The sequence below is a fragment of the Triturus cristatus genome, chromosome 2_2, assembly GCF_964204655.1.
Source record: "Triturus cristatus chromosome 2_2, aTriCri1.1, whole genome shotgun sequence".
NCBI lineage: Eukaryota > Metazoa > Chordata > Amphibia > Caudata > Salamandridae > Triturus > Triturus cristatus.
Genome location: NC_140582.1, coordinates 1,237,299,846 through 1,237,324,757, shown reverse-complemented (window position 1 = coordinate 1,237,324,757; position 24,912 = coordinate 1,237,299,846).

Sequence of the window (24,912 nt, the reverse complement as noted above, 5' to 3'; positions counted from 1 at the left end):
ACCCAGGCCACGGCTTACTGCATCCTGTTAGTCAGCAGAGGTCCTGTGGTGGTCACCCAAAACAAGGCTCAGTGCATCCTGTTAGTCAGCAGCGGTCCTGCGGTGCTCGCCCGGGCAATGGCTCAGTGCATCCTGTTAGTCAGCCGAGGTCCTGTGGTGGTCAACTAAAACAGGGCTCACTGCATCCTGTTAGGCAGCAGAGGTCCTGTGGTGGTCACCCAGACCACGGCTCACTGTATACTATTAGTCAGCAGAGGTCCTGTGGTAGTGGCCCAGACCACAGCTCAGTGTATACTGTTAGTCAGCAGAGGTACTGTGGAGTTCGCCCAGACCACAGCTCAGTGCATCCTGTTAGTCATCAGAGGTCCTGCTGTGGACCCATACCAAGGCTCAGTGCATCCTGTTAGTCAGCAGAGGCCCTGAGGTGGTTGCCATGGCTCAGCGCATCGTGTTAGTCAGCAGAGGTCCTCCAGTAGACGCCCAGGCCAGGGCTCAGTGCATCCTGTTAGTAAACAAAGGCCATGCAGTGGATACCCAGGCCAAGGATCAGTGCATCCTGTTAGTCTGCAGCGGTCCTGCCGTGGTTGCCCAGGCCACGGCTCAGTGCATCCTTTTAGTCCGCAGTGGTCCTGTGGTGGTCACCCAGACCACGGCTCAGTGTATACTGTTAGTCAGCAGAGGTCCTGTGGTGGTCACCACAGCTCAGTGTATGCTGTTAGTCAGCAGGGGTCCTGTGGTGGTCGCCCAGACCACGGCTCAGTGTATACTGTTAGTCAGCAGAAGATCTGTGGTGGTCGCCCAGACCATGGGTCCGTGTATACTGTTAGTCAGCAGAGGTCCTGCATTGGTCGTCACGGCTCAGTGTATACTGTTATTCAGCAGAAGTCCTGTGGTGGTCGCCCAGACCACAGGTCAATGTATACTGTTAGTCAGCAGAGGTCCTGCGGTGGTCGCCCGGACCACGGCTCAGTGCAACCTGTTAGTCAGCCGAGATCCTGCAGTGGTCGCCCAAAACACGGCTCAGTGCATCCTATTGGTCAGCAGAGTTCCTGCTGTGGTCGCCCACACCACGGCTCAGTGCATCCTGTTAGTCAATCGAGGTCCTGCGGTGGTTGCCTAGACCACTGCTCAGTGTATACTGTTAGTCAGCAGAGGTCCTGTGGTGGTCGCCCAGACCATGGCTCAGTGCACCCTGTTTGCCAGCGAGGTCCTGTGGTGGTCTCTCAGACCACAGCTCACTGCATCCTGTTAGTCAGCGAGGTCCTGCGGTGCTCACCCTGGCAACGGCTGAGTGCATCCTTTTAGTCAGCGGAGGTCCTGCGGTGGTCGCCCAAAACAGGGCTCAGTGCATCCTGTTAGTCAGCAGAGGTCCTGTGGTAGTCGCCCAGACCAAGGCTCAGTGCATCCTTTTAGTCAGCAGCGGTCCTGCGGTGCTCGCCCGGGCAACGGCTCAGTGCATCCTGTTAGTCAGCCGAGGTCCTGCGGTGGTCGCCATGGCTCAGCGCATCCTGTTAGTCAGCAGAGGTCCTCTGGTGGTTGCCCAGACCACAGCTCAGTGCATCTTGTTAGTCAACCGAGGTCCTGCGGTGGTCACCAAGGCTGCGTGCATCATGTTACTAAGCTGAGGTCCTGCGGTAGACGCCCAGGCCACGGCTCAGTGTATCCTGTTAGTTAGAAGAGGTCCTGTAGTGGTCGCCCAGACCACGGCTCAGTGCATACTGTTTTTCAGCGAGGTCCTGTGGTAGTCACTCAGACCACAGCTCATTGCATCCTGTTAGTCTGCGAGGTCCTGCAGTGCTCACCCAGACAACGGCTCAGTGCATCCTGTTAGTCAGCCGAGGTCCTGAGGTGGTCACCCAAAACAGGGCTCAGTGCATCCTGTTAGTCAGCTGAGGTTCTGTGGTGGTCGCCCAGACCTACGTTCAGTGTATCCTGTTAGCAGCGGTCCTGCAGTGCTCGCCCGGGCAATGGCTCAGTGCATCCTGTTAGTCAGCCGAGGTCCTGCGGTGGTCGCCCAAAACACGGCTCAGTGCATCCTGTGAGTCATAAGAGGTCCTGTTGTGGTCGCCCAGACCACAGCTCAGTGCATTCTGTTTGTCAGCAGAAGTCCTGCTGTGGACCCATGCCAAGGCTCAGTGCATCCTGTTAGTCAGCAGAGGCCCTGTGGTGGTCGCCACGGCCCAGTGCATCCTGTTAGTCACCCGAGGTCCTGCGGTGGTCGCCCAGGCCACGGGTCTGTGCATCATATTAGTAAGCAGAGGTCCTGCGGTATGTAGGAGAGTAGGATCTGCTTCACATGGGTACCCCCACTTTTTGCTGGTGTTTCACTGTTTTTCGACCTTAGTCTGGCTGTGGCCCTGCTAATCAGGACCACAGCCTAGCTGCTTCCTCTCTAAAATGGTTAGCATGTACATTAGGTACATTTCTAATTGGATTCTGGAGTGCCTTATAAGCCCCTAGTATATGGTATACTATGTACCTAGGGCATAGGTACCTCAGAGGCCTACCAGGGGCTGCAGCATGTATTATGCCACCCTTGGGAAGCACTCCAAAATGGCACCACAGGTCTGCCACTGCAGCCTGGGTAAGGGTGTGCTTGCACCCCTTATCGTGGTATAGGCTACCTATATCCACATATATATATACAGACACATATCAACCTACAAGGCACTCCTATGGCAGGCCTTGACAATCCTGAAGGAGAGTGCTTGGTTTTGTGTTAGAGCAGAGGTCTTCAAACTCTTTGATGTGGGACCCCCGTGTCAAACATTTTTAGTCTTAAGGACCCCCACCTGACAAAAATGTCTAGAATTTGGTTCTCCTCTTCATTGACAACTATCGACAACAATAAACGCCCCCAATTCATACTGCAAATCATTTTTGCAGTGGGGAAATAATATTAAACAGTGTTTAGCAAACCAAAGGTCAGTGAGTGTGGGGGCGTAGTCAAAGGTGTGGCTAAAAACAAAGGGCCTCAGTTATGACGCATTGACGTAGGGCAGCGCCGCAAGTCTTTTTTTCTGCGCTGTCCTACGCCAATGTGAGAGGGCAGGAATGCACCGTATTTATGAAAGCTGGTGCATTCCTGTCCTTTCACCCTGCGTTGGCGCTCAAATTGCTGACTAACACCAACTTAGGCAGGATTGTTTTTGTGCAGGAAGGGGCACCTTCTTGCACAAAAGCAATCCAGAGAGGGGTTTTCCTCTTTCTATGTGTGCTACTATGGGGAGGAGTAAGGGTTTTGCAGCTGCCCCAGGTTTACATGGTTTTGTAAATCTAGGGCAGCGTCAAAATCGATAGGTGCTGCGTGGGAACACCCATCGCAATGCCCATGGAACGCCTACTTGACATATAGAATAATGGGTAGCTTAAATGAAAAATATTTTTTTTAAAGTTGTTACTCAGAGGGAAATGCACTGTAGTACATTATGAAACCTCTATTAGTTAATGCACTGCAGAGTTCTACGTATAACCAGAGAGCCACAGAATTACATTTTGTTGGTGTTGAGGAGAATAGTGACTTGTGTATTTTTAGTGCTACGAGGTCACAGCCTGTGACAGAAAGCACTTTGAATGCTTAAGTCATTACTTTATGCTTGCATTACACACATTATAAGATTGACTGCTACAAACTATGCAAATTATTTTAGGATAAAATGGAACTTTCAAAATGTTGGTTTTAGTATCACATGACCATAAGTAATGCATTTTTTTTTTTGCATAAATATCCCTTCAACACCTCCTCAGGGGTACTAAGTGCGGTGTAAATACAATTATGATTAAAAGCATGCAGTTCACAGCCCAGTTGTAAAACTCTTAGTACTACCACTCAAAAAATTAAGTGAAGCTGAAGCATTTTAAAGATCAGAATGAAGCGTCCCAGGTCGTGAGCACATGTTATGGATTCCAGGCATAATCAAAGCCTGGAAATGCTCGACCCCCTTCCCAAGACTCCACGGCCTCCTAGGGGGTCGCGACCCACAGTTTGAATACCTCTGTGTTAGAGGGTGGTGCCCAAGCAGGAGCTGAGCCCCTCTGGAACTTTCGGAAATCCTTCCTTATGGCTGTTCTGTGATACAGCCATACCATATACTCTTTAGTGCATTATAACCTCGTGGTAAATGCTAACTTTGGAATGGCTGCATCAAAACATGATGTGTTTGGTGTCAAATGCTTTGGAATACTACCCCCCCCCCCCACCAGTTCTGGCGGCGGGGGTAGCATTCCACCCTTCTAGAGGGAGAGACATGTTCATACTGGTCAAACCCGGTAGGACTTTTCCTGAGCCCTGGCATCACAAAATGGATGCCTCTGCCACAGACACGGGTCTGGCCTCCTGCTGCTGACCGAAACTCCGGCAGGGGAGGCCTGGACAATAGGTTTTCTGTCGAAGGGAGGTGTAACCGCCTCCCCAGACAGGCAGATGTGTATTGGGGCTGGGCAGGAGCACTCTCTGGTACTTTGAAGTCCTGCACTGGGGGCACATTTGGTGTCCCTGTGCATAGTCCAGTTCAAACCGGTTTCTAATTGGGCTTTCCTAGTGGCTCCAGAGGTGCCCTGACTTACCCTCGCTGGGTGAGTCCCTCAGACCTTGCTGGTCTGCACCGCAGTCCTTTCTCTGAATTCCAGTGACTTGCTGTTGCCAAGGCTTGTTGGGTCCATTCTGGTCGCCGACACCACAACACTCGACAGACTTTGTGGGACGTCGACGCATCCTGGACCTTGTGGCTGAAGAGTCAAGACACCCATCAACTCACCTGAAGCATACGACATCTGTGGGCATTGGTCCATCCTGCCCTTGGTCACTGGCTAATGACCCAGACTCTGTCCCCTCTGCTTTCAGGTTCCTTCCATCCTAGATCCAGGCTTGGATCTCTTCGGACACTTCTCCTCTTCGCGGCAGCAGCAGTTCTTTGCAGGCTTCCATTGAAATCGACGACGCGACCCGACACCAAAAGACACCTATGCACCCGGCTTCCCTGGGTGAGGTAACTTGAGTACTCCGGTGCTCCCGTGGGTGCTAGCTCTAGAACTTCTTAAGTCCAAAAGGGTTTAGTCCTGACTCGATTCTAAGTGTCCCTAATCTTTAAATTTCCAACCGCGACATTGCCCATAGAAGCTAATGGGAACCCACGGCTGTGTTTACACACTGCATACAGTCCCCGTGGGTCCCCTGTGTCACTACCTTGGGTGGTTCCTTGGGGTCCCAATGATTCTACAGGCTCTAGGCCTTGTGTCTATTCCAGTCGTGGTTCTTATACCACTTTTTTGGTATATGGTTTGGTACGCCCCTAGTGCCCAAATGTGTATTTGTGCTATTACTGATAATTACTAACTTGTAAACAAAGTACTTCGAACTCCAGTTTCATAAAGAGACTATAGGGGTGTTTTTTAACCTAAATACATATATTTTGAATATATACCTGGTGTGGTTGTCCTTTCATTTGATTTGATCATTCAAGAGATTATAGACTGGTAAAACAAGCTGCTTTACATTCCTTCAAGACTTAGCCTGAAGGCTGCTCTCCATAGCTACCACTAGGATAGCTTTCAATAAAGGTTGTCTTTAACCATTCACCATAAGGGGTTGTTTGGACTGATACAAGGTGCCCTCTAGAACTAGTGGACAGCATATATCAGGTCACCTTCTCACACGGTAGCCACCCAGGCCACGGCTCGGTGCATCCTGTTAGTCAGCAAAGGCCCTGCGGTGGATGCCCAGGCCAAGGTTCAGTGCATCCTGTTAGTCTGCAGCGGTCCTGCGGTGGTTGCCCAGGCAACGGCTCAGTGCATCCTTTTAGTCAGCAGCGGTCCTGTGGTGGTCGCCCAGACCACGGCTCAGTGTATACTGTAAGTCAGCAGAGGTCCTGTGGTGGTTGCCCAAACCACGGCTCAGTGCATCCTGTAAGTCAGCAGAGGTTGTGTGGTGGTCACCCAGACCACGGCTCAGTACATCCTGTTAGTCAGCAGCAGTCCTGCGGTGGTCACCACGGCTCAGTGTACACTGTTTGTCAGTGGAGGTCCTGCAGTGGTCGCCCAGACCACGGCTGAGTGCATCCTGTTAGTCAGCAGAGTTCCTGCGGTGGTCGCCACTGCTCAGTACATCCTGTTAGTCAGCAGAGTTCCTGCGGTGGTCGGCACGGCTCAGCACATCCTGTTAGTCAGTAGCGGTCCTGCAGTGGTCACCACGGCTCAGTACATCCTGTTAGTCAGTAGCGGTCCTGCAGTGGTCGCCACGGCTCAGTACATCCTGTTAGTCAGCAGATGTCCTGCAGTGGTCAGCACAGTTCAGTACATCGTGTTAGTCAGCAGCAGTCCTGCGGTGGTCGCCACGGCTCAGTGCATCCAGTTAGTCAGCAGAGGTCCTGCAGTGGACCCATGCCAAGGCTCAGTGGTTTCAGCCAGAAGTGACCTTGCGGTTGCCCAGGCCTTCGGGTGGTAAAGTCACATTTAGTTCCAGCTGTGTTTTATCCTCCATCTCGACATATCTTCTTTCGCTTCTCTACCCCATATACTCAGTTTATCCATGACATGCACTTCCTCTTCCATGTACATGCTTCTGCGATATTTTCATATCCGTCTCAGATCTCCCTCCCTGCCTTCTGTTCTCCTCAGACCTCTAGTTACACTCTCCAGGAATTCAAATGTTTAACATTCCCTCTCAAAGCTCCCTGCTCCCTCTTCCATACACATCCCCCTGAGATATAAGACATCGCTCTTCACATCCCTCTCCCAACGTTTCCTCTGACATCATCAAACAAACATTCTAGAATGCTTATTGTTGCTGAATAGATTGCCCTTTACGTGTCACTTTGGGATTTAAATTTTGTTCACCTAGTTGATATTGTGCATAGTGCAGGTCACACCGGGATGACGTCAGAACTATTTACACTCTATAGCTAGCCCCCTTATCCCTCTTCCTTGCAGATGCCCCTGGCATATGAACATGTCAATCTCAGATCTCCCTCCCCGCCCTCTGCTGCCACCTCATAATTCTCCTGAGGGATTTAAATCTCGCCCTTGCCACTCACTTTCCTCCCTTCTCCACAGGACCAGACAAGGAGCCAAAAGCAGCCCTGGCAACAACTGTTCAAACCACCGCGGAGTGAGCCATGTGACTGTGGTAAGAGGGGAGCTCAAGTCTCTCCAAAATGGTCAGATCTCTCCAGAAAATGGTATTTTGTATTTTACTGCACAGTTTTTCAAAAATACGACGTAAATGCCAAAGCAATTCCCTTGTATTTGATGAGTAACCCAGATATTAAAATACTATAAAATAGATGTTAATAGAATAACAATGATTCATACATTCTTATAGTTCTCTCAACATGTTTCGGCCTATTAAAGCTGTCATATCATGTCAAAGGCCTTCTTTATGTCACCTAAATCTCTGCATAGTATTCGATGATACCATGCAATTACATGAGGCAGAAGGCTCTCATACATGATCCGGAACTTGCTAACTCTCACATTAAGGGCATTTTTGTAATTCAGACATGATGAGGGAGCATTTCTCCGTTGTTACGCATTGAATGCTGCTGGCACACCATGGTCCTCCCATTGTGCAGTCACAGGGCCTTCAGGGCTGGACCATAGTAGCCTGTTCAGCTCTGAAAGCAGCCCACTCAACTGCCACCAGTCATGAAAATACCAAATATTCCAGATGGCCATCTGAGACCTTATTTATATACACATTCTGAAGATTTAACCTCAACCGGAAGCCAGTGGGTGCCTGAAAGTTGATGGTTTTCACAGATATGCAGTGGATAGATGACTAGTGCACCACTGCCACCTCTCCACCTCTTTTCTCCTCCTGATCTAGGTGTGTTATCAAGTAACCAGGGGTAAGAGGAGGTCTAGTACTGGTTATGAGCAGTCGGTTAGACAGATTTCCATCAGGCACAGCAGATCTGGGGCTTCTGAGATCAACAAGTTTGAGATTTGTACACGGTGTTTGGTCACTGCTCTACAGTTGTGCTGTATGCATGTGAGAGAGGAGTGGTCTCTGTTGATCATGGCTGGTGAAATAGGAACTAGAATGAGGTGAAAGGATTTGGTTCCAACTTTGAGGTGCGGTCAGTAACTTCTGTCATACATGGTGACTGTCTTCTCTGATGTTCATTGGGTCTAGTCAGGGCCGTCCTCGTCATGTAGCATGCATTCTTTTTATAAAATAGTGTTGATTTTGATCCAGTTTAAAGAACAGTTTTCATCACCTCAGGCCAGTAGTATAGTCTCATAGCTAACATGCCCACGCTGTTACATCTGGACAAGTCACTCTAGCATCTTTTCTTTGCTTCACTTTTATGTTTATAGTGACGTCGGCTCAACATCCTGTGATTCTGGGCAAATCACATAGGGACGTATGTATGAAGGTTTGGCATCGCCCTCGCAAGGGGCGCAAGGGTGACCCAAAACCTAAGTTGGATTTATCAAGCCACACAAGGTCCCCTTGCCTTGCCCTGCATGGCTTGATCAATCCAGAGTTACGATCCGCTGCGTTGCGTTACTCTGCCCCAGGGAGGCGTTCCTTGGGTGGAGCGTGGCTGTTCTCATGCACTCACCCATGGATTTTTTGGCACATTCCCAGATTTACCAACAATGCTGAACCTGGAATTGTGTCAAAATGCTACGCCTCCCCTGGGGAGGTGTAATGAGGAGAAAAATGTTTATTTGCCCTTGTTACGCCTCCCCTGGGGTGGTGTAGCATTTTGACGCCTTTCAAGGTTTCTCCGTGTTTTTTCTTGTTCCACGTGTGCTGAATTCTGCTTCACACATATAAGAGGAAACTTCCTCAGGTGAGTGATTTTGATCCTGCTTACAACGCAGGCACGCCTGCGCACTAGGGAGCCCATAGTGCGCCAGTGCATGGAAAAGACAGCAATGCGCTGTATAATGTTAAATACTGCACAGCCCTGCCCTTCCCCTCACGCAGCGCAGCACTGCCTGAACTCTCCCTGTGCCAAACAAAATGACCCTGACCTTGTGTAATGCAATCCGGGGCTCATGTAAAGCGCTTCAATGCCCTTGGGACGAGTCCGCGCTATATAAAACTTCCAAAAACACATAAAAGGTGTAATGACCCGAGGACAGGTCACGGCAGTCCCCTCCGGGAGCGATGCCTCCTTGGGCCTTGCCTCTTGCATGAAGTCTCAACCCCACCCCCAGCAGCTGCCCCCCACGTGCCCCCCGCCCCGGCAGACAGCTGCTTTAGCCTACCCCATGGACTCACCCCGCGCCCTGGGACGGGAATGCGGCCCAGTCCGTGGCAGCTCATAAAACTCCCCTAATGAAACGGCGATGACAGCCGAACTTACCGAGTGCAATGTGGGCAGTGCCCGTCATGAGCTCCCCCTCCCAGGGGGGGCTGGAGGGGTTGGCTTTCAGTCTATGAGGCAGGATTCCTCCCGGCTCCCACGGGGCCCATTAAAAAGGAGCGGCCCGCATGCCAGGACCCCCGACTGTGTGTTCATGAACCTGCCATGGGGTCGTGTCCGGTGTCACTGGGGCTCGCTGGTCGCCTGCCAGGGCCTGCAGTGTCAGCTAAAGGCCTCGGTGGATGCCGCATTCGGCCGCCCGTAGCCACTCACCGCACAACCTCAAGTGTGGAAGATAAGAGAAAAGAAGGGATCTGCCCAGGATCACACCAAGCGTGAAGTGGGAAAGCATGAATCGCAAATGTCTACTGTTTAAATAGTTGATATAAAAAAATTCTACAGAAGCATACCAGTGCTAATAACATAAAAACACAACGTAACGATCAGTGGATATAATAAGACTCACGGTACATATAATAAAAGAATGTCTGAACTTACCAATGCATTAATACAGTTGTCGGGAACAAACACCTTTAAATATTTTTTACCCAGAACCTGACAGTAAACACAGATCTGTTAATGAGGTATCCTGATAAAATGATTCACTTGTTAACTTGCGAGCAAGGAACACCATTCCCTGATTGCAGGCGCCGCGTGAATACAGCTCCAACAAGCATTGAAAATGCAATAGGTCTCGCCTTTAATTAAGTTAAAGCCATTTGCTTTGCTAATGGTATTGTATAGCAAAGCAAATGGCTTTAACTCAACTGAAGATACTGCAATTTGCCGCTTTATGGGCCTCCCCTCCTCCGGCATTATGAAACAATACAGTGTCTTTACGCCGGCGTGTTTGCGTCAGCGGCGTGCTTGCGTCAGTGGTGTGCACGGCGACGTTGCGGCAGTGAAAGTGTTTGACAACCTGCAAGCTTGCCATAAATTACGTGACAACTGTGTGGAAGTCATGATGAGGCAAATGAAAGAGAGGCCGGCCCGCCCCGCTCTTAATGTGGCACCCCCGGCTTCAGCACTCATCCCTACAAAACAGGGCGCTATTTAGCAATGTGGGCGCTGTAAGTTTTTGCTTGTCAACAGCATTGATATTTCCCTTTTTAAGTTGGTGTTTCAATCACTTTGGAGCAGAAATACTGCATCGTTGCTAGTCAGTCACATATTTACAGCTCTTGTGTTTTACATCCCTTTGGCAGCTGGGTTGCAGCTTTCAGGGTGTCACAACAAGACACAGGGCCATAACCCAGAAGGCCATAGAAACACAAAAAATGTCCCTTATCCAGTCTGGATGTCCTGTCTACCCTATTTAGAGTGTATATACTTGCATACACCGGAAAGGCCACCAATTTTTGGCTGATATCCCGCATATGCCAGACTTGAAATCTCGGCCGAAGTTGCACTTGAGAGCTGCTTCTGCCCCCCTGCCTGGAACATGGGGTATCCAAACCAAGGCCTTGAGCAAATAATTGGGTGGTCAATTTGGAGGAGCAGAGATGGCAGTGGTCGGACTGGCCTCAAGGACAATCCGGCGGTTCCCGACCCGCTGGACCGGCAGGTCTGGTTTATGGCCTGCTGGGCCGGTTTAGCCATTGGTTTCCCTGATATTAAGACAAACATCGCCAGCAGCAAGCTCGGATCGGTGCAGGGTTACATTCCTCGCAAAACACCTATACAGCGTGTCCTTACTAATTAAAAACGGGTACAATGTGCAAACATGGCCCACATTTGTAGCTTTCCGATTCACTAATGGGGGTCACTTTTGGTGCCTGTGCATATTTCCTGTACTCATCAGACCCTGGTGGCTAATTTGGTACATGTTTATTTATTTACCATAATGCCCAGCAAACATTCAATGGCTGCTCCAGAGCACAGGGAAGGGAGGGGGTGACGGGAAAACGGTGACGAAATCCACGTGTGTCAGGTTTCCAATCTGCGCGCGCGATGGTGAGTCTGGAGGAGGAACAATGGGCAGGATTAGTCGCAGATGACAGATAACCGAATAGTTGGGTGAGCCGAAACCGAGCCGCAGCACGTTCTAACCCGACTCGGCCAAGAGGACGATTGAAAGTTAAATGGAAAGAAAGCCCTAGGGAATGCACTGTGAATGCAAGCAGAGTTTGCGTCTGATTGGCTGGCTTGTCGAGGGCCTCGGTAGAGCTGTAATGTACTGTGGGTTGTGGTCCTTGTACGAATGTTATATTGTTTGAGGAGCGGGATAGACTTGTTCGGTGTCTTAAATGGGTCTTCAAATTGCAGAATTTTGAGCAAGACTCCTCTTAGTCGCAATATCCCGGACCTGCATTCTGTAAGAACCCTACATTTATAAGTATTCTTGGACCTGATGCTCGTGCTGCAAGAGTACTGCTTTGTCCTGCTTCAAGACAGCCACATGTTTCGGAAGTTAACTTCCTTAGCTTGTGAGACTCGACTTCGATCAGAGATGGGAGAACTAGAACAGGGACTTTGGGAAACATGTAGAGAACATAGATAGAGGGGAACATAGGGCCAAAGCAGAATACTGCCCAGAGCTAAAGAAAAGGTTAAATACCCTCACCAAGACAATGAAGTTAATTACAGGATCTGATCACTCTACCAACGAGCGGTGGCTGCACGCGCCACAGCACTGACGCTGGGTCCTTCAGCCTGTGTGGGAAAGCGAAAGCACGCCGCCATGCACGCGTAGGGACAAAAAAATGCACGCACGTGTGCACAAAGATGGCGTCGGGCTGTCCACATGCGCGTGCATTTTTTTGTCCCTATGCGTGCATGTTTAGTTTTGCAGATGGCAAGAGCAGCCATCTTTGTCCATTTGGACGTGGTGCATTCAGCTTTGGCTGAATCGATTCCCAAAGGTCCTCACCATGTCGAGGGCAGTGCATGCGCTGCTTTTGCCAGGCGAGACCTAAAAAGGGGAATTTACTGACTCAACCTTCATCCTGCTTGTGGTAAATAGAAAACAAGCAGCCAGGCTCCATGTGCCTGCCATTTCCTCACTAGCCAGGTCTGTTTACATATTTGAGACCTGTAGCACTTATGCCTTGAAAGGAAATATTGTTCAGATGTCTTGCTTGATGGGTGAAATATACATGAGAAGCAGCCAAAAACGTACAGATAAGTGTCTCCTAATACGTTATCGGCCCACCACAATTTCAAGCAGGCATTTCACCTAATTGAGCTACACCCCTCCCCCAAAAAGTAATGTATATTGCCCCGTTGGAGACAGTACTTGTAAAAGCTGCACCAAACTTTCAGCCGCATATCGTTTGCATCGGTGCTTGCAGGGTGTGTTTGCACAAGTGGGGGGTGTCTTCCTGCAGGCACTGACCTCCCCAGGTGACAGCCGCGTGAAGGAAGAGAAGCCCCATCAGCACGAGGCCCCTTTCTTTTACCCTGTAGCCCCCAACTCACAATTGTGGACCTAGGAGGGCCTCAGGGCTCCGAAAGCCCAGTGGCCCCAGTCATTGATCTACCCTGGGCTATGGGATGGCTGGAGTCCGCCTCTACAGTAAACCAACAGCCACTGCAGCCAGAGGCCTGCCGGGCACCAGAAGGCGCTTTGTGAATCCTCGTTGTCGGTTAGGAAGTACAGATCCCTGAAGCCCAAGATCTTCAGAAGATGGCGCTATAGGATTCACTATAAGGGACATCCATGTTAAACTATAGGTTGCAAACATTGTGTGTGGTCACATCTCACCAGCTATTCTTGTTAGGCACTTCTGGTTTTTATGCTCTGTTACATTTTAAGTATTCATTGAACTACGCAATGAATTAGTATTTTTTTTCTGTCTCAATTGTTTATTAAATTTTGTTAAGTTAAACAAGTAATGATCGACAATCAAATATCTTCACATAAACAGATATGAAAAACAGTTATCCAATAAAAAAGTGAACAAAAACAATAATAAAAAAGAATAATAAAATAAAAAAACAACAGCAAAACAATATTACAACTACCTCGACTACATACACATATAAGAACTCAATGCAAGAGGATAAAAGTGTTTTGTTACATAAAATAAAGAGTATCATCGATACAAAATATAAGAATAATGCGTGATTCCATCGATAGGAAATGTGCATTATATAGTCAGAATCATCGTGAATCTAAAAAAGGACCCCAGAGATGATCAAAGTGATGTAAATTGTGATTCAACTTATAAATCATTTTTCGAAAGTGAGCCACTGCAAACATAACTTCAAGCCAAGATTGACGCGTTGGAATAACATTGGACCTTCGGACCCGTAAAATATTAACTTTGACTCGACTGAGAGCGGTAGAGAGACATATGGATATATGAGAGATTCCAGATGTATCAAGTAAAAATTCTGTAAAGTAAAAATGAATAAAAGAGTGTGTCTTCAAGTAATCTTCAATCTGAAGCCGGAATATGTGAATATTAGGGCAACCCCACAGTATATGAACCACATCGCAATCAGGGATGTTGCACTGCCAACAAAGGGAATCGGGTCTAAGGTGAGCTGAATGCATTTGGTTGGTGACAAATGCCATCGGTGTAGTGTGTTGAAATAGTTAAATTTAAGATGGGAGTCCCTAAGTCTTTATTGTAGTTTTCCAATATATTATCCCCCTCTTTATCTCGTAAGGTAAGGTCCATATTCAAGCGTGTAGACCACCATGATCTTAACTTACTGGAGTTCTCAATAGAAAATAAAGAATCAGTTAGAATGGCGTAGCGGCCAGACGCTGTACCCTTGAAATGTTTCCAAGGGTGAATTTAGAGTGCCATTGGGAGGGGGTTGTTATATCGTACGTTCGTGTCGCACTGAGAACGTATGCAGATGAAAGTTGAATATATCTAGTCATTGTGATAATAGAAGATCAAAGTCATGCTGTAAACTTGAGAATGGCTTCAAAGAATAATGATGTGCACAGACTTCCGTTACACAAAGTATTTTATGTCTGGTCCAAATGGACCGGTTGAGTTCAGCACCTCTGTGTGTCATGTGTTCATTGGTGTGTTGGTTCTTTCTGCCACGCTAACTGCGATGATTGAATAATAGGACTCAGTGGAAGACGATCAATAACAGCGATAGTAGTGACAGGAGCAATCGGCAGGGCATCACATTTAGGCCAGTTCATTTTATAACTAGAAAAACTTGAAAACATGTTTAACTGAGAGATCAAAGCATTAGCTGATGAATGTGGATGTGAGAACATCAAAAGTATATTGTCTGCATAATAAAAGGCTTTAATGACCCATCTGTAGTAACAGCATCCTTAATATCAACACTGGAATGTACTGCTATAGCAAGTGGCTCCAAAGCCAAAAGGAACATTAAAGGAGAAAGTGGGCAACCTTACCTAGTTTCTCGATGAATGTTAAAATACAGGGATGTAACCCTGCTGCAAGCGACAACAGCTGTGGGCGAAAAATACTTACCACTAGTTTAGGCAGGAAATTCTTTGCCGAAACCCATCGTCTCCATAGTATGAAATATTTTACCCCATTGTACTCTATCAATGGCTTTTGCCGCATCTAGTGAATCTATGATTTTCTCTTATCATTTTGCAATTGTCATAATAAATGAGAGGTAGTACAGAGATGGCTGGTAGATGAACGAGTCAAAAAAAAGGGGAGAAAGAGGTCAGACTTACAGCGGACTCAGCCTCCTTACTTCAATGAACAACCAAGAAGAGTCCCACTGTATTCAAGTTGACTATCTTCTCAGTGACCTTTATGGTTTTGAGGAAAACAATAGGTTTTCATAAAATAACCCTCACCCACAAAAGTGTCCCATGGTGGCATGCTTCATCATCGGGTTCTTCCCGCTCGCTGCAGGACGAGACTTGCTACGACCGATGGAGACGTGTGAGCACTTCGTAGGGTGTAGACTATAAAGTAAATGATGGTATATGAGTGGGAGGGTCAGACTATCAGGGTAAGAAGATACCTGGCTACGTGTGAACTAAATGTTTATTTGATCCTATAGCTGGTATTATAAAAAAAATAGGGAAAAGAGAAACACAGGTCAATGTGTAAGTGTCTCACGGTCAGAGATGGTTAATGGACGAACCATGAGGCCGACCCATGGTGGCCAGCCGCACTGGGAGCTGCACCGATGCCCACGCACGCAACCTGGGGGTCATCCTGGACTCAGCGTTGTCAATGACACAGCAAGTAAATGCTGTCTCCTTCTCGTGCTTCAACACCCTCCGCATGGTCTGCAAGATCTACAGATGGATCCCCACCGGAACCGGAAGGACGGTCACCCAGGCCCTCGTCAGCAGCAGGCTGGACTATGGCAACGATCTCTACACAGGAACCTCAGCCAAACTCCAGAAACGACTACAACACATACAAAACGCCTCTGCATGCCTCATCCTCGACATCCCCCACCACAGCCACATCACCGCCCACCTGAAAGACCTGCACTGGCTCCCTGTCAACAAGAGGATCACCTTCAAGCTCCTCACCCACGCTCACAAAGCACTCCACAACACCGGACCAGCGTACCTCAATCAACGACTCACCTTCTACATCCCGAACCGCCAGCTTTCCGCCGCTGACCTCGCCTTCGCCACTGTCCCCCACATTCGACGAGTGACCGCCGGCGGCAGATCATTCTTCCATCTTGCTGCAAAAACCTTGAACGCCCTCCCCATCCGCCTGCGACAGACCCAGGACCTGCTGACCTTCAGGAGACTCCTCAAGACCTGGCTGTTCGAGCAGTAGCAGCACCCCCGCCTCCCCCAGTGCCTTGAGACCCTCACGGGTGAGTAGTGCGCTCTACAAATGAACTGATTGATTGATTGATTGATTGATTGATTGATTGATTGATTGATTGAACAACCTGGGACAAACCCAACTTGAGAGGGATGTATCCGATCCAAGATGATGCACTAAAACTTTAGCTAAAATTTGAACATCAGAATTTATAAATCAAATTGGTCTATACCTAGAGCACTCTAAGGGATCTTTACCGTGTTTCGGAAGGACCGTAATATGGGCCCCCCAAAAAATCAGGGGGTAAATGTCCCAAACGTAGAGCCTCATTGAAACCAGAAACAAATATTGGGACAGTTTGGTATTTTGTTAATTTTATAAAATTCAATAGTGAACCCGTCCTTCCTTGGCGCTTTGCCAGAAATCAAAGAAGCAATTGCCCTAATTACCTTGTCACTTGTGATACCCCCTTCGAGCTCATTTCGCTGTTCCTGTGAGATCTCTACAGCAAGGAACCAGCCGAAGGAAATGCCAGAGGTAGAGGAAGGACTTTAAGATACTGCTCGTCTTGCCCCCGTGGCCCCTTCTGAAATCTTGCGCGACGCTCTTGCCAACTATTTCCAACTCTCCTACGGATGCAATCCACCGGACTCGTCATAACATCCATTCGCAGGCCCCATTTAAAAAGCCAACATATTCGCTTGCAGATACTTATCCGGAATCATGGTCTACTTTTAGGAACTCACTGCCGCAGAGTTGTAAAAGACGGCAACTAACTGCATATCAGGGTCTCCTACAGACACGTTCTCACACGGAACTTACCCAACTCCAATGGGTTGACGAGACGCAATTGTCAGCACACAGTCGCTTCTCACCATTATCTTTTCAAGAATCTCAACTAGTCCTGGGCACTGGACAGCAGCCGATTATAGCGTGGAGGCATTCACACTCTCCCCGAGCTCGTCGCCAATGTGGAAAAGTACCTCAAACACATAAATATTTTCCAAACGCGTTTACTCAGGTTCAGAGATATAAAACATCTCAGCCACTTCAGTGCCCCATCCTCCTTCTTCCAACCCCCAGCCTTAGAAGCACCGTCAGTTCTACATTCCCTCTTGTGCATCGTACCGCACACACCATACCCTGGATACTACATTAGCCCACTTAAATAATGTTATAGAAAAGATTATCTCTCTCTTTACCCCGGTATTGACCCCATTGTCTCCTCTGAGCTTAAAGAAGGTCTGGTAAAACCTCTTCCCAAAATCCCTAATCTGGATCCCTCCGCACTCTCTAAATATAGACGTGTCTTCCTTTTACCTTCCTTGGAACTTGCAGTTCTTAAGTTTCTAGAATTGCATATAGCACAACTGTACTGAGAGTTAGAAAATCTTTCTATTCATGATGAGGATGAGGCAGATTACGGCGTAACCAAAGCGGTGAATTTACCATAATTAACTATATAATTCTGGATTGATCAACGGCATTCAAAACTCTCAAACAAAACATTCTCATTTCCCATTTTTGGACCCTCAGCATCCCAGACCGTGAGCTCCAATGTTCTTCTTCATAGAGGACAGTACCAACAAGCAGTAATTCCCCCCCGCTCCTCCACCCATAACACTTCTGGAACCCGCCAGGTTCTGATTTACCACTTTATCTGTTCCATCTCTATATTCAACTACTCTCACCTCTCGCCAGGAGCTTCAGCGTTCGGTTTTACCCATTTAGCCTGCTAACTCCGCTACCATTGCTGGAGCAGAGTTTTCTGTTGAAAATCTATTGGGTTTTTAAAGTTCTGGTTTGTCTATTGTCGAAAGAAATTAAAATTATTAATTCATAATTACTAATTATTTGTTTTGTGTAAGTGTTCTAATTAACCAACAAGAAATAACAAGAGAAAACTACACGTGGGGAAGCATTTGTGTTGTTTATTAATAATGTGCATGTTTTATTAATAAATGTTGCTGAGTGCTGTTTATTTTAAAGCACGAAAATGTTTTTTAAATGTCATGTACTAATGCTTTTCTTGTGTTGCAAAGGCTAGATAATTACATACACATAAGGGTATTAGTGGGGTTAACACTGTTTAATCACTATGCTGTGGTAACGTTGTTTTTGTCTCTTTTAATTAAGATGGTACGGTTTGGCCTAGTATAAAATGGCTGCCGTTTGCAGCCTGGCCTCGAGTGAATGATTTGTGATGAGAAGGCCTTGCTGAACATGGTCGAGAGTTATTTGACCACAGTCTTCGCCTGGTTAAAGTTTTCCGTGAGGACAGCAGTTCTGGGCGGATTTCCAAATACATCTGAGCAACCTTGGAAGACAAAGGAGCCATAATGAATGAACTCTGAGATCATAATGCTGGTTCCGAGGAAATGTGAACATGAAAAGATACTTTTTCAAATTCTAGTTCCGTGTTCCGTCTTTTTATTTTTGTGATTTTTCTGAGCGGAGATTTTCCAAATGTAGCGATGCTACATCCTTTCCTGCTCGCTCTGCTCAGCGGTTCAGCGGATATCGAAAACATTTTATGTTGCCTTCTATTGTTTAATTCATTATAAATATTGTTAGCCTAGAGAGGGTTTTTGCCACTTTGCCACTTCTTCCCAAACCTGCGTTGGTGAGGATCTATGCTGTGAGGACGGCGACTCGGGAGACTTCTACTGAGAGACCTGTCCTGACCCATTCTGACATTTAGCTAGAATAGGTAATTATGAGAATAATGATTTACTTTGATTGATTTTTCTTTGACTAATTTTAGATAAAGTACCATAATTTTAAATACAGTGTTGGTGGTTATTTCTTGTCAATTATTGAGTACTCTATTTTGATTATTGTTGTATAGATTGTTTAGATCATGACTCAGGACAGTCACAATTAGGTCTTATCGACCTCAGTGTAGATGCAGGGTGTTTAGGAGTTTTTCTTTTCACAGGTTCAGTGTTGGTAGAGTATTTGAGCGTATGTTAGTAAAATGGGCCCAAGTGTATGATGAGTGTATGTGCGTGTAACTGTGAAATTACTCTATCCGTGGAAGTAGGGAGATTTTGTACACCCCAATCTGCACCACCATGAGGGTACGCCTCCATAGTGCCAGGGAATGGATGAAACATAGCTTGCATTAAATGAATTCCAATAAAATGGTTGTTTGGTCACAGGAGGCAGCCGGGCACTCTGATCTCCACAATTCTGGCCCTTGCACCTGTCCCCACCTACGCAGTAAAAGGTCTATGTGTCAACGTTGAGTCTAATCTGGAAATGAAGCTGTGGTCCCCCTGTTCATCTCTCTTACACAAGCTTAGACCAATCGGCAGAATGGAAAAGAGTCACCATTTCCACCTTGGCAGGTTCGCGGCTGTCTTATCGCACGAACAAAACTCAGACACTCCCTCTATCAAGGCCACTGCCCTGTATCCAGATGAACTGCTGCAGAGACGGTGTGGACCCTACCGACCCCATACCCTGCTGCCAGGGCTGAACAACCTTTGATTAATTTGACCCACACAGGCAACAAGATGAGGAGAAGGGAGAAATAGGAGGATAAAATGGGTTCCTTTCCTTCAGAGCGCTGCATCATTCAATCACCCTCAACTGAGGACATCGCACAACCTCTGAAAGGCAACATTACAAGAAGACGAAGGCCTTAAAAATGTACCACACAAGAATGTTACAAGTGGACAACAAGGAGGAATGGTACGACTGAATATCAAGGCGCCAATGAATTGGCTCAAGTATATGAATAACCGCCTTGAGGTCCCTGCTGAAGGTGAGAAGGCTGGGAGGTACTTTCTATCTCATTGGGTTGTAACCATGGGTGGGTCCTTTGCTTCAATCAACGTTTTTTTCACGTCTTTGCCAAAGTATTTATCAATATCAGCCCTTGGTAATACCTTTCTTTTTGAGTGCCAACTCTTCAGTTTCTCTTTCCCTTCCTGATTTATATTTCAGGTAGTCTTTTTGTACCAAGTTGTTGTTAAGTTTTGCTTTTGAAGTCTCTCTCTTAGCACAAGGAATGTCCTGATTGCCCTTGAATTTACACTGGAAGAATTCATGGACTAACATTTCTCTCTTCTTTTTCTTTCAGGAAGTTGTGATCTAGAGACGTTTGGAAGTCTTTGCATCCATCGCAGGACCGAGAAGGTCTTCTATGCTATCTACGATGAATGATCTTGGATCTAAGACAGAAGCTTCCTCTCACTTCAACTGAATAAAGTCAGTCGCTCTCCTGAACCCCTGTGCGGTTTAACCCGGACTTCTCCCAAAAAGACCGCTTTTTCTCATGGGATCTGAGATTTCAGGTTGGGATCCATGAGATCAGAATTAGAAGTAGGCGCTCTCGGGAGTGCTGCCGTGTCCCTGACTGGGGTGGGAAGAGGAGCGGGGACTGTGAGGTCAGCGTACAGTCCGCTGGCATTAGTGGGTCATTCAGCGAGGAGCCAGGAGTCCCACGATTCCTGGCTCTGGATGAAGGACCACGAGGGTCAGGAGAAGGTTGGAGGAGACCGCACACCAGACAGTTCATCGCAACCTCTGCCTCTGTCTCATAGATCTCCTTTGGAGGTCGCTCCTTTTCCATCCAACCACTGGATCTAAAAGCTATCTCATCCCCCTTTGGTCTGAGGATAAAAATGAAAACTTTTTTATTCTCTACATAAGCCGTTTCATGACTCTTCGTCCGCTCCCTCGGGTAAAAGAGCGCTCCAAAAAAATCATGAACATCAACGGCAGAGCGCCGCCTGTAACTCGCAGTCTCTGCCCATAGTTGCCGCAACTGGTCCTTGCGCTTGCCCAGTTTTTCTCCCTGGCCTGAGACTCTTTGGCATTATTGCCAGTCGGCTGACGCACAAAAATGATGTCCTAAATATAGTGATATGAAAATGATTGTGGTTTAGAATATTGCAGGTAAGATTATCATTTTTTTAAAAAGGTTAAATATTATTGTTACTAATGTGCAATATTGTTGTAATTTATATTGCTTTTTCAGTGTATTATGGCCCCAATTATAATGAGACTCGGAAAGCCTCCAACCGCAGGTCGTAGACTTTCTGAGTTTCACCGCGGGTTTCTCACTTTCCACCACCACAATACGATGCAGGTGGTCAAAAGTGAAACCGGCCGGTCATTCCGGCTGGATTCCGAGGTGCTCAAGGAGCCTATCGGCCAGTCGGAGGCCTGCCGTAATCCCTATGGACGGTGTTTTCGCTGTCAGGATTGCAATGTAGGTTTCCGATAGACTCTCCATGTTCAGCTCTCCGACATGGAAAGCCTGTCAGAAAGTGAGTTGTGGGGCCCCTAGCAGGGCCCCCTTCTCCCTGCGGCCTCCGGTTGGGGGCTGATAGGGCACCTATGTGTTATAACTTACTTGTTACCGTTCCTCTTCTTTAGCTGTGTCTTCCCTACTGCTCAGCCAGGATGGGTGCTGGTCTGCTTGTTGGTGTTTGGAATGCTGGATGTCTGATGATGTCGTGGAATGCGTGGGTGCCTGTGGTGGATCTGAGTGTCAGGTGGAGTGTGCAGGCTGAGCAGCAGGGAGGCTGCTCCTGGTGGGGCTTTCTCATACTTACCTTCTTCTACCTAATTATAAGAAACTTAACCTGGAACTAAGGGCCCCATTACGATGGCGGTCGGACTTTGTTCGCCTGCCACCGTAACGGAAAACGGGACCGACTGCCAGAGGTGCGGCGGTCCCGCAAGGCCAATTATGATGGCGGGCACATTCTGGCCTTTAACATTGCGGACAGTGCTGCTGGGTGCAGCTCCGTCCGCAATGTTAAAGTGCATGCTTTGCATTGCCGTGCACAATGTGACAGGCACCGCGCAGTTCCTGCCACCTTGTGCATGGCAATGTAGGGGGTACCATAGGTAACCCCCAAATGCAGCCCCCCACCCCCCGGGGGCCCGAAATGGGCCCCCAAAATCATTTTCCCATGCCTTTCCATGGCGGAGTCTCCGCCATGGAAAGGCATTCCCACCGCAGTCATCGCAATGTGGATGGCGGTACCTGCAAGGCACCGCCCCCATATTGTGGGCTTTCTCCACCCGGCTGGCAATCGGGACAATTGCCGACCGGCGGAAAAGCGGCGGACGGACTTTCCTTACGCTGCGGTCCCCCGCCATAGTAATATGGCAGGGGGTAAATTGTGATGCGATAGTGGGCGGATCGCCACCGCCGGCTGGGCGGTGGCGATCTGCACGCCATCATGATAGGCCCCTAAGCTTGAATAAATCTACCTTCTTTTATACACCTCGGCTAATGGACTTCTATTTACAACACTATGGTGCCCCACTGTCAATCTCTGCACTGTGTGGCAGGCACACTAAGGTGCCTGCCACACAGTGCAGGGATGAACAGATTCTTCCATTTCTCTATGGGAGCTTGTGCCTCGGCCGGTTTACGGCTGCAGCACAAGCTCCCACAGAGAACTGGGAGTATGTAACTGCACCATGTGCTGTCGCATTGTACTGCTGTGGTTGGGACCGGAGAACGGAGGTCGGTAGGTCCCGATTCCGCAACAGTTTCCCTGACATCGTAATTAGGCCTTTAGTGTCTTTTTTAGGTCTCGTCTATGCAGCGCGCATGCGCTGATTAGGAGGGGACCTCTTGGAATCGATCCGCTTTTTTACCCAAAAACGTGCATGCTTTGCATTGCTTTCAATTGCAACACATGCACGTTTGGCGTTTCCCTTGTGGGAGCGAGCAGCGCCATCTGTTAGCAATTATCGTGCTCGCTCCCGCAAGGTAACCACTGTGCGTCCCTGCTCTCGGCCACACTCACCCCACCCCTCCCACTTGTTTACCGAGCTTCCCTCCGCTAGTCTATCAGCACGGCTTCAGAGACGCCGTGCTTTATGTTTTGGAAACATTGATATTAGGGCAGTTTCACTTTTGTTGCTGCCTGTTTGTTATTGACTTTCCCCCCACCTCCTTGCGCTCGAGCCCTCCCCTACTCCCCAAGCACACATACAGCTGTGGATTTCTCAAGGCTGAGACCTCACACTGTGACCCCCTCCTCCCCCCGCCACCCCACCCCAGCACCAGCACTCCCCCGCTGCCTGCCTCTCCTTACTCCAGTGGCGGCATGTGCAGGTTGTTAACCCTTTCCGCTCCTTGTTGGTTGCAATTGGTGCTTAGAGGCCTCTAGTCTCCCATTCTTCGTTGATATGCCTTGTGTAGTGCGGCGCTATGTGTAAGAAGAAGGCGCACATAGTGAGACAGAGGTACTCTTTATTTTCCAGTCTGCCCCCATCTACTGAGGGGGGAGCCGGACTCCGTCATGTCTGTCCTCGTCGCTGGACTTTGGAACTGCCCCCTTCGGGCACCGCTCAGCATTTATTGTATTGGTCCCCAGCTCTTCTTTGTGGCCGGACGGGTGCATAGGTGTGTGTGCGCAAGCACGCACACAAGCACTCACACTGAACTCCATCCCCCGCTATCCCCTCCTCCACACGCACACACACACACACACACACTCCATATTCTCATGCACCCACCGCTCCCCGATCTGAGCTCCCACACTACTTCGCCAAAGCCTCCCCCATGCATAACCTGCCCTCTCATTCATCCTGTGTGTGCGCGCCTCCGTCTCGCGCCAGTCACACATCCGCTCGAGTTACCAAGCTACACCATGCCTTCTTCTGCCATTCCACCAGTTTCCCAGTCCCTTCCTCCACAGTGGCGTATCAGGTGTGTCATGGGCCCTAGTGCAAGAGAGAAAACAGGCCCCTGGTCGCCGTTTGAACTGTGAAGTGTAGCAATAATAATGGTCTAGTGGACCGTTATTGCTTCTGGGCTCCGATGCCACTGCACCTGCTGCACCAATGGAAGCTACACCAATGTCTCTCCACCTGGCTCCCGTCCATTCACTCTGGTTTATTTCTTCCCAGCTACCCTTTTCCTAAAAGCCATTACGCGATCACTACACATCAAAGCTCTCTTTCTCGTCCTTCCTCTCTTTCTTTGTCGCCTGCTCTCCCCTTCATTCTCTGCTTTGCCTCCTTGTCCAATAATTCCATGATCTGCCCATTCTCTCTTTGCCTACCTTCGTCTTCTCACAGCTCGCACCTACCTACTCATTTCCCTCCTCCACCTACCCCCTCTCTCCTCCAGCTTCTTTCTTTGTATATCCAATTCACTTCACTCCCTCGTGCCTTCTACCTCTATCTCCCCCTCCTCTCTTCTCTTCAATCCATCGTCCACACCTTTCTCATTTTCCTTATGTCCTTTATGCCCGTTCTCCCTTCCTTTAACTTATTGTCCCCATCACAACCTCACTCTTATCACTTTCCTGCTTGGTTACACTTTTTTCACAGGCATCTCATTTAAACCGACATTTTTGATCTCCACCCATATCCACTATTATGTTTCCCCCCCTCTCTTCTTCTGCTCTGCTCACCCAGTGTCTCACGCTTGCCACTGTTATTACTTTTCTCTTTATTTCATTTTGTTTTTATTCTTTGCATCTTCTTTTAGCCCCTCTTGCTGTCTACTCCACTCTTTTCCATGCTGTCATTTTCACTTTCCCTGTCTCCTTTTTCTTTTTCCCTCCTTGCCTTCCATCATTCTCCCTCCCTTAGCCCCTGCTGGACCCCTACTTTAAATTCGCCTTTCTCTCCATTTCTTTTTTATTCTCTCACTTTTTGGTCTTATACATCTGTCCTGGTGTTCCCTCTTCTTCCTTCTGATTTCCTATTCCCCTCTTTTCTTTCTCATCCTTTCTTTGTCTCCTTCTATGCTATGCTATTTTCTGTCCCCCATGTCTCACTGTAAGATGGTGCTGGTATATGAATGTGTCAGAAGGCTGGATAAGGATGAATGTCTGATTCTTCCTGCTCTCTCCTCCGACATGATGTTAGTGGACTAGTTGAGATGACGCAGGGCTAAACCTGCAACCAGCAAG